Below are 10,225 nucleotides of genomic sequence, written 5' to 3' on the forward strand. Positions count from 1 at the left end.
AGGAGCTAGCAACACAGACTCAACACCAAGTACCACCCACACGTGAACTGCATTAGTATTGAGTTGACAGAATATTAAATTAACTTTATATATATATATATATATATATATATATATTATTATATATATATATATATATATATATATATATATATATATATATATATATATATATATATGGGAAACCACTGGGAAGTTCAGAATGAAACGACAGAGTGCCAAGTACTTTCGTGTGTTATAAATACACGAAAGTATTTGGCAATCTGTCGTTTCATTTTGAACTTTCCCAGTGGCTTCAGCTAATAAACAAAATCACGTGCTTGCTTTGTGATTTCTTAGTACATACATACATACATACACACACACACACACACACACACACATATATATATATATATATATATATATATATATATATATATATATATATATATATATATATATATATATGTATAGGAAGTCGATAAGATACAAGAAAAAGAAACAAATGCTTTATTCGAAATGAAATTAATTATAAAATGCTGCAATTACACTTCGGAATAGCCAGCGACCGTGATAAAAACAGATTATGGCACTGTGATCTCAGAAGAGTGTGAGATGACACACGTTCTTAAAACTAAAATCATCCCAGGCATCTTTAAAATTCTGCCATTTAATTTGTCACAAAATAAACAGTAGTTTACGAGGCAATTTAACTGTGGCTTAATTTAACATTATAATAATTTAACATTATAATTTAACATTATAATTTAACATTATAATCCATAATATTTCTGTTTTAGCTCAGAGTGCCAAAGCTATCTGGACCGAAGCTTCGTATTCGGAAGTCAGTTCTCCGTTTAAATATTCCTCTTGTAACTGAATCGATACATGGCGATAAAAATGAACTCGTGCAAAAGTCAGCTTGTCTTCCCGATACAGATATTTATTCATCAGAGAACTCTTGGTATTTCATCGAAGCTTATTCATTTACATTTAAAGAATATCCCGAAGCAGCACAAACACTCTTTCGAAAGCCAGCTATAAAAGATTCTTCATTAGAGCATTAGTCTTCCAACCTCTCCGACTTGCATTCTTAATAGGCGTTTTTCACCAAAAGGCTGTCGTTGCATGTAGTGTACAAAATAATATATATTGCTGTGTTGTTACATTCACCTCTTGTTTCATGCTCCTTCATATTCTGGGACACTTTTACAAAAGTAAACATTTTCATTGAAATCTAAGGAACTGCTTTTACAACAGTCAAACCTTTCACGTTAGCCTCGATGTTCTAAGATATTTTTTTCAGAAGCCAAAATCTTTTAGTGTTCCAAAGAGGCATTTTCTTCTCAAACATTAAAAAAAATATTTTTTAGTCTTTTACGATATTTTTCTTTTGATACCAAGTTATATTTTCTTTGGTGGCTTTATGTTGAAAGACATTTTCTTTTTTTTCTTTTGATACACCAACATCTTTCTAAGGTGAATTTCCTTCAATGAAAAACAACAGTTTTGTCTAAGTTGTTTGGTTCTTTCCCTTCTATAACAGCCAGAAATTTCCTTGATGTACTGCAGTTCTCTTCATTTAACCAACTTTTTTCTTGATGATTTCAATGTTTTTCCTTTTGTAACAGGCAAATATTTTCATTGTTGCCTGTGTTTTACTCTTAATAAAAATTTTCCTTTATGACAGATACTATTTTCAATGATATTTCAAGAGGCGTTTTCTTTCCCAACCAAAATTTTCCTTGTTTCCAGGTGCTTTCCCTTTCATATCAGGCAATATTTTCTATGATGTTTAAGCTGAGTATCCTTCAACAAGCGCCCACATTTTCTTGATTTTGCAAGAGGATTTTCTGTTCGTATAAGCCGACATTTTCAATGATGCTTAAAAATGTTCTTCACTTAACAACCACCAAGACAATCGAAAGAAGAGAGATACCCATCGTTAGCCCAATAATACCTCCCAAATCACCCACAAACTGCGACACAGGGTACCCGTCTACTTCTCTTACAGTCTCGTAAGAACTCGTTTCAATTTTAAGGTTAATATCATAGGATCGTGCATTCTCAGGACTGATCGGTAAAAGACGCAACACAAATGCGTTTCCTGTCTTTGAACCAATAAATTCGTCAAAGTTGATACTGTAAAAGGACTCGCTCATGGGCTGACAAATCTCTTTGCAGAAGGAAATCCTATCTGAGCCTAAAAAACTCTTATAAACTGAATCAGAGCCTGGTTCTAGGAGCCATAGGGAAGTCAAGAACTCCATAAACTGAGTGAAATTACACTGATTTAGGTCTGAACGCCAGTCCACCCAAGGAAGGAGACAGTCTAATTTATCAACAAGTAGGTTATCGAGGCACTGTAATGAACACTCCCCTGAATTGAAATGCACCCCATAGCGTCCTGTCCACCTTGAAACCCGTTTTAGTGTCATTGATAAACCTTTAGTTTGGCCAAGCACATCTTGAACAACCGGTAAGAAATCATTTTGATCGTGTATAAAGGCATAGAAAGCATGAACAGTATCTTTCAGGGAAGGATCTAAACTCCAGTATAAGTTATAATGATTACTGTCAAAGTCGCGTTCAGAGCCATCCTTCCAATCAATGAAACGACACCTGCCGAAAACAGAGCTGTTGAAAGATGCTACCGGTTCAACACTTTCGATTTCCAAATCTTCCATGGACCAGGTAATGTTCATCCACAGGTGTTTTGGACTACTGATACTTGGTATCCTAGATATATTCACAGACAAAATCTCAGCAATTGAAAAATTTCTTGAGTGAGGACCCGAACGCATTAAATCTTCATAAATGACTTCAGAATTAAGGAGTGTAAATAATTTCTTCAAACTAAATGGTGGCCAAATACATATGGTTATAGTGGGAAGATGTTTTGAGTGAAGAAGCAATGATGAAGTTTCGCTGTACACAGAATGGTTGTAGAAAAATTTCTTAACAGGGCTGTAACACAGAATCAAGCAAATGAAAAACGTTACCATGAACCAAGCAGCAGTAACTAAGGAATTCCAAGAATGCATGATACCTTGAAGTCTTCCTTTACTTAAGAACTGTAGAAGAAATTGCATGGAAAAGCCAAAGTAGAGTCCCACAATTCCACCAAAACTACAAGCAACATCCATAAATGAAGAAGACGACTCACAACTGACAGTTGGTATCACATGTCTCACAGGGTACAAATTAGAAGAGGATGATTCACATTTAGTTCCACAGAAAGCAGTACGCGATACTGATGAAACTAAATCAATCACATCTCTCTGGATGTTGTATCTTATTCTGGGAAATTTCATATTGAGAAGGTGGCAAACAGGCAAGTCCTCAAAATAGTTAGAGCTTAGTGGCAAGTTGGGCATAAGTTCAAGTAGACAGTGGAAAAAGCACTTCTCTGAATCAGGAAGGTCGAGCAACTGGCATCCAAAAGGCCTGCTTGCCACATACACCAACAATGCCTCCTTCAGCGTCAGATTAACTTTATGCAATTCATTGTCAACATACCAATGTTCGACTGAAACTGAAGTTATTTGCGAGTCATGAACGTATGCCTCACCAGTGATCCAACATTGGATGCAAAACGGAACTGCTAAAGATACAGCCCCTGAAAATTTGTACAGTTCATTAAAATGTTTTGTGCTGAAATGTTTGGTGGTACCACATATGCATGGTCCTCGGAATGCACCTTTCTTATTTCCTCCTCGGATAAGTAAAAGATATTGAGGGAATAAAAGCCAAAGGTCTAGTAGAGATATACCCAAGAAAAGACCGAGACTACCTCCTACGTCTTCCAGAAGCTTGCTTAAGGGATATGCAGATTTCTTGTGGAATTTAGCCGTTGAGGGAGATGCTAATCTCAAGGTGATAGATTGTTTTTCTTTTTTCATTTGCTGACCTTTTAGTTTCCACCTGTATTCTGCTTTCTTCGGTTTACACAGATATTCAATACGAGTTCTCTCCCTTTCAGTGAGACCTATATACCCAGAATTTACTAAGTAATTTTGTTGTCCAGTAATGCAAAGCTTTTTCATAGGCTGCTTCAGAATGTCTCTGCTGCTCATGAGTAAACAATCGGATTGCACGCGAACCGCCTCAGAAAATATCTTAAGGAAGCATTCCTCCGAATATTCATCACTGTTAAACGTTGAATCAAATATATGGTAAGGAAAGAATTCGTAAGTTTGTCCAGAAAAGACCCTCAAATCCAATGCCCTTTTATCAGTATCATACGTGTAGTACGTAGAGGAAACGAATGCATAAAGAATATGATACATTCGCTGTATATACAGTTCTAAAACACATGAGGTATTGCAGCTTTTCGATACTGAAAGGCACATTTCACTTTCACTATAATTTTTGTTACCCTTTTCTTGAACCCATGAACATTGCTGCAAGCCTAAGGGCTTATCACGTAAGTTGATTGTCAGTTCTTGGTGGCGTAGGGTAGCATCAACTGGAGCGATGAACGTCAAACATGGGCCAAGAGGCGTGAAAGAACGACGCCACATTTTAGACGAGGCGTTCCCAGTAAAGTAAGATTCCAGAACAGTGTCACCCAATCGCACTTCCTCTACGAAGTCTTCTACTTTCCAGGCTGCTTTCTCCACCAATTTGCTTCCGGGCACTTCCCTTTCGATACCATTCAGGTCGTCGATGCTGTCCTCCAGATCCTCCGTGTTGTTAACAGATATGTTAAGGCCTAACGAAACTAGATGGAGTGGATTGAACAGTGGGTACACACACAGAGTAAAAGGAGGGAACGGAGCAGGAGGATGGTCTGAGGTGGAGGCTTCAACCACTTTCCGGTTACGTTGGTACTCCTGTACAGTGAAGTAAACATGGTAGAGGAACATCAGGAGAACTGAACCAATAGCAAGAAATCTAAATATTCTGGACTTCACCCCAAGGCAAAAGATAACGCAAAACTTCCTGCGCAACTTATACAGAACATCTCCGTCCATCTTTACGGGTGTCTTGGAAGCAACTAGAGTGACACTGAATAACCTTAGATTCTGATCGATAAGACAACCGTTGTGATTAAAATGGTAACGCTTTACGGCCGGAAACCGTCCATCATATTAGGCCTTGTGTCAACAACAATTACATATCAAGTGTAAGTAGTGGGCAGAAACCATTCGATGATAATCGCCATCGCTCCAAGTCTGTTTGTTATATGGATTTTCTGCCTGTTCATGAGCTAGGAGAGGTAATTCTCCTTAAAATTAATTGTCTTGACCTTTTCGCAATACTTTTCAAAAGCTGTATACCCTAAAAGTAGGTTTGAGAGGGTAGTTAAGTGTCTTTACAAAAGGGAACTGAAAACAAATTTGGAAAAAATGGTACATATCAGTATAACTTAGAAATTAGTATACTACACCGCTCATACACATATGACATAAAAACAATGTTACCGTAGGAACATGCAGTCATTCGTATACACTTACTGTTACATGCGACAGCTGTGCATTACTAACTGATCCTGACGTACCATGAAAGAAATCAATACTTCATGAGAATGTCAGGCAAATGTACCGACACCTTTGTTGCTTTTGCAAGAATCATGTGACCTGCAGTAAAGTTTTTATTTACTTCCTCTATCTCAAAAATTCAAAACTGTTTTCGTCCTCATTTCACCTTTACTAAAATGAAAGTCTTGTAGTCTCAGAATTGAGCGCATGCCCTTACAAAATTATAGGAATCTCCCATAACTGGCTTTCAATTTCCATCGTGAAAGGGCCTGGAAAATAGTACATCTTTTTCTACTATACCGTTTGTGTAATATTTCTGACATTGTTTATGCATGTATGTACATATATATATATATATATATATATATATATATATATATATATATATATATATATATATATATATATATATATATATATATATATATATATATATATATATATATATATATATATATATATATATATGTGTGTGTGTGTGTGTGTGTGTGTGTGTGTGTGTGTGTGTGTGTGTACTTTAGAGGGCATTAGCCTGTCAGCTCTCAACAAGTCTTGGGTACGAAGTTACCATAAACAATTCCCTCCTCCTCCCTAGTTGCAGTCTACCACACTCGACCAACTGCCAAGTACTGAGGTCAGTTCATTTTATAAGTTACTGTAAAACATGTATCAAGTTAAAAGAGATATTTTGAGTTTTTATTGCGTCTGATCAGATTATATGTTAATGAGAACAAATTTCGTGCAATAAAAATTTATTCGTGAATGTGAAATCACACGTTTGCAAATTGCAATAAACAATCATAGAAGCAAGAGCTTGATACACACTATAATACGAATAAGCTTATTTTGCTAACAGTAACATATGTATCAACAGCAGGTCTGTTATCAACTGATGACAATATAAAGACTAAGCTTAAATACGCAAATAGCTGTATTTTATAGCATGTTTTGCAGTATTACTTTCATAGGAACATTCTGTAATTTATGAATATCTATTAAATACATAACAAAATAAACAATAGCATTTATTGAACATGCAACGACTTGAAAAATTGTATGAGTTTTAACAGCCACTGGTTCTCAATATAATTGGTTTTCTATATGCCAGAGAGAGAGAGAGAGAGAGAGAGAGAGAGAGAGAGAGAGAGAGAGAGAGAGAGAGAGAGAGAGAGAGAGAGAGAGAGAGAGAGATCCCACACAGTGAGCTCACTTAGAGCCATCACAAAAATCAAAAGTTCATGATCACTAAAATTCTGAAACTTGTCTCGTTTCGCTGGCTGTAAGATTGATGCGTTACATGAGCAATATGACCCACTGTAATTAGCTCTTTGCCATTACAAATAGGTAGAACCTTGGAGTTATAAAATAAAATGCTAATGATTAATAACACGTTAATTCCTTGGAGACAAAAAGTAAAATGTTAAAGACTTGATGACATATTGAAACCTTAGAGATATAAAATAGAATGCTAAGGCTTAATGAAAGGTTAATAATATTACAAAACCATAGTATAATAATCATATAACACTGAAGAAAACAATCCCATTCAACTGTATACCTACGTGGAACTTTTTCTGTAACCTTTCAATAGAATATGATTCCACATACTGTTCTGTATCGTGTGAACTCTTAAACTGGAAAAAATATTTCAGTAAACATATATCACCCTTTCCCCATCAAAATTTTCATGTTTTGCAACCACTTTTTATAATTCCATACATACATACATACATACATACATACATATACATACATACATACATACATACATACATACATATATATATATATATATATATATATATATATATATATATATATAAAATACATTTACACACGAAAATGAAAAGTAGTGTATCACTGTTGAACAAATGACCGTACAACATGAAATTTTTTTGCTAAGGAGAAAATGTGTTTATTGAAATATTTTTTTATCAGTTTAAGAATCTGTACGCTACAGAACAATATGTCATCATAGTCTTATTCTCTATGGAAGGGATACAGAAGATCCACACTACACAATCAGCCGAATCACAAAAAAAAAAAAAAAAAAACACAAGTATAGGTGGCATTACTATGATTATTCCTAATGAAGAGAACAAGTATGTCAAAACATTATCAGGAAAATTACAATGATAACCAATCGATTTTTTTCTACTTCAAGTATCAAACCTCTGGCAGCTAAAAATTCCTAATCTACAACAGAAGACAGTGAAATCTAAGATAAGACAAAAATACTGGTAAGGCTAAGACAATATAACAGAGTTGATAGCACGTGAATAAATCCTTAAACCATTGTACCTTCTATAGCAATTTCAAAGGTAAAACAATGTATTGTGAGAGATATATATAGTCACATTCTTACAACTCTAACATCCTTTGGAAAAAGTGTTGCACATACACGCTCAGTGACCTAACATGACGAGCTGAAGTCAAATCCAGTTCTCTTGATAAATATAATTAGGTGTCCCCTCATAATACGAGTATTAGGAGTATTATGAGCTGTATTTTCACTGAAATCCCTAAAAATCACAAAAGCATACAATCATTTTGAAAAGTTTAATATGATGCACATTTGTTAAGAATCAAGCTCTATCTATAACTCAGAGTTCAGGCTGTTTCACATTAGCCTCAAAATCTCACTTGGATCCTCACTCATGGCACGGGCGATTGCCTCTTGAAACTCAAAAGCCCTCCCTGGTTCCCACCTGTACGCCACAAGATTTGTTATGAAGTAATCTTCCATGAATCCATTCTTTACGTCTTGCAAGAGGTAACTCAAAATGGCTCTGTATCCTTCGCACAAACCCTTTTTCTTCAGTTCATCACAGTACTTAACTGCAATTCTCTTCGCGAAGAAAGACTGGAACTTGTACAGACGCTTCCAGTTCTGCTGAAGAGCCTTGAGTTTCACCATTCTGACCATGTCTCGTAGTTTAACCTCGGAATTAAGAAAATTCTTCTCTAGCAAGCCAAAGGAGACACTGAAAAGTTGATCAGGATTGGGATAATTCTCAGAACTGGGTACCGCCATAGAAAAGGACATAATGGGAGATTTATTCTTGTTCAGTGTATCTATGTAAGCCCTCAAACATCTGGGGAGTTCACTGAGGGGCCTCAAGTCTGGACATTGTCCCCAAGTGCGAAACACTATTTGGGGCACGAAATCTATGGAAACCTTTTTTCCTGTAGAATACTTAATCTCTACAGTAAGGGCAACCAATTGTTCCCTATAACTAATTTCTGCATTAGGTATGTTGAGTTTATCTATTGCACGGGAAACGATAGTGAATAACTCTCGCCGAAGTTTTGCTGCATCCAAAAAGTTATCGCAGTCATTGAAGAATTTTTTGGCTAAGTGAGACTTCCATTCAAGGGTGAAGAATCCACTGGGATCGCGACGTGTTGTGAAATTATAAGATTCGAAAGGATCACCCAGAATCATTGTTATATCAAAGTCAGTCTCTTCTTTCACAGCTAGTCCCTCAAAGGCGCTGCCACAATGAAGAAATGTATGTTAAAGCCACCAGGCCCTTTTGGTATGGCATCCCAGACCTTGTCCTTGAAATCTTCTGCTTTCCGCGCATTTTCTTTCACCTTCGGAACAACTTCCCTGTTCAATTTGCCTAAAATGCTTCTAATTAGGCCTTCAGATTTATCGGTATCCATTGCAGATTCTTGCACTGAGTGTTAAAACAGGGAATTTCTGTCACCTGACTCCGAACTTCTGCACAAAAGAAATGACAGAAGCAAATGATACTATTCGACCCCATGAATCTTCAATTTATATAGTGCAAGGTTCATTAATACATTGATAACAATCGAACAGGTCCAATACTTAGAAGCCCGTACGTGTACAGATTCATTATTTCTTACAATCTTATCACAACAGAGCAAAAACACCCCGTTGCTATTTCAATGTAATCTTATTTACTGATCTATATCACAATCTAAAATCGATTGTCTCATACTCATATCAGTTAATGCTACTGTAACCAAGCACATAATACAATAATATCCATTATAATGGCGTCCGGACAATTCGGCACCAGGACAATTTGGTACCGGACAATTCTGTACCAGACAATTCAGTAACTTAAGATTTTTAACTAAACTACTCATTTGAATAGAGAATATAGAAATTAGGCCAAAGGAAAGCGCTCAGACCTGTCATGCCATTCATCGCTGAAAGAGAAATTGATAGTAAGAAGGTTTTAAAGGCGCAATACAGGCAGGGAAAGCCTCGCGGTTGCACTAGAAAATAATTCTTAGAGGGTGGAAAGTCAGATGGAAGGAAAAGAATATGAACGGAGGTACAGTAAAAGAAACGAGAGAGGTTGCAACTAGGTGCCGAAGGAACGCTGCAAAGACCCATAAGTAATGAGATATGAAACGATTATTCTAAGTCAAGTGGTAGTGACTCATTCATTTGTATATTTTCGGCTTATTTTAAAGTATAGCATTGGTACTGTGGTCAATTATTTTTTAAAACTGAATTTTAATATCAGTCATCAGCCCATGAGGTATGGAATGGCCATTTGCAAGTTTGTAAATTTGGGAAAGTGAAGAAACCGGTCGATAAAGAAAACTCCGTTTACCATAAACATAGAAAATCTACTGGCGTTGTGAACATCGCTCGTTCAAAGCTCGACTTCATACAGATGAAAATTTTGAAATGCTGCAAGTTTTAAGATTTTGTTGTTGTTAGTATTGTGTTCAATAATATATACAAAAATTCATTTTCCCACGTTTATTATATT

The sequence above is a fragment of the Macrobrachium rosenbergii genome, chromosome 13 (assembly GCF_040412425.1).
Source record: "Macrobrachium rosenbergii isolate ZJJX-2024 chromosome 13, ASM4041242v1, whole genome shotgun sequence".
Lineage (NCBI taxonomy): Eukaryota > Metazoa > Arthropoda > Malacostraca > Decapoda > Palaemonidae > Macrobrachium > Macrobrachium rosenbergii.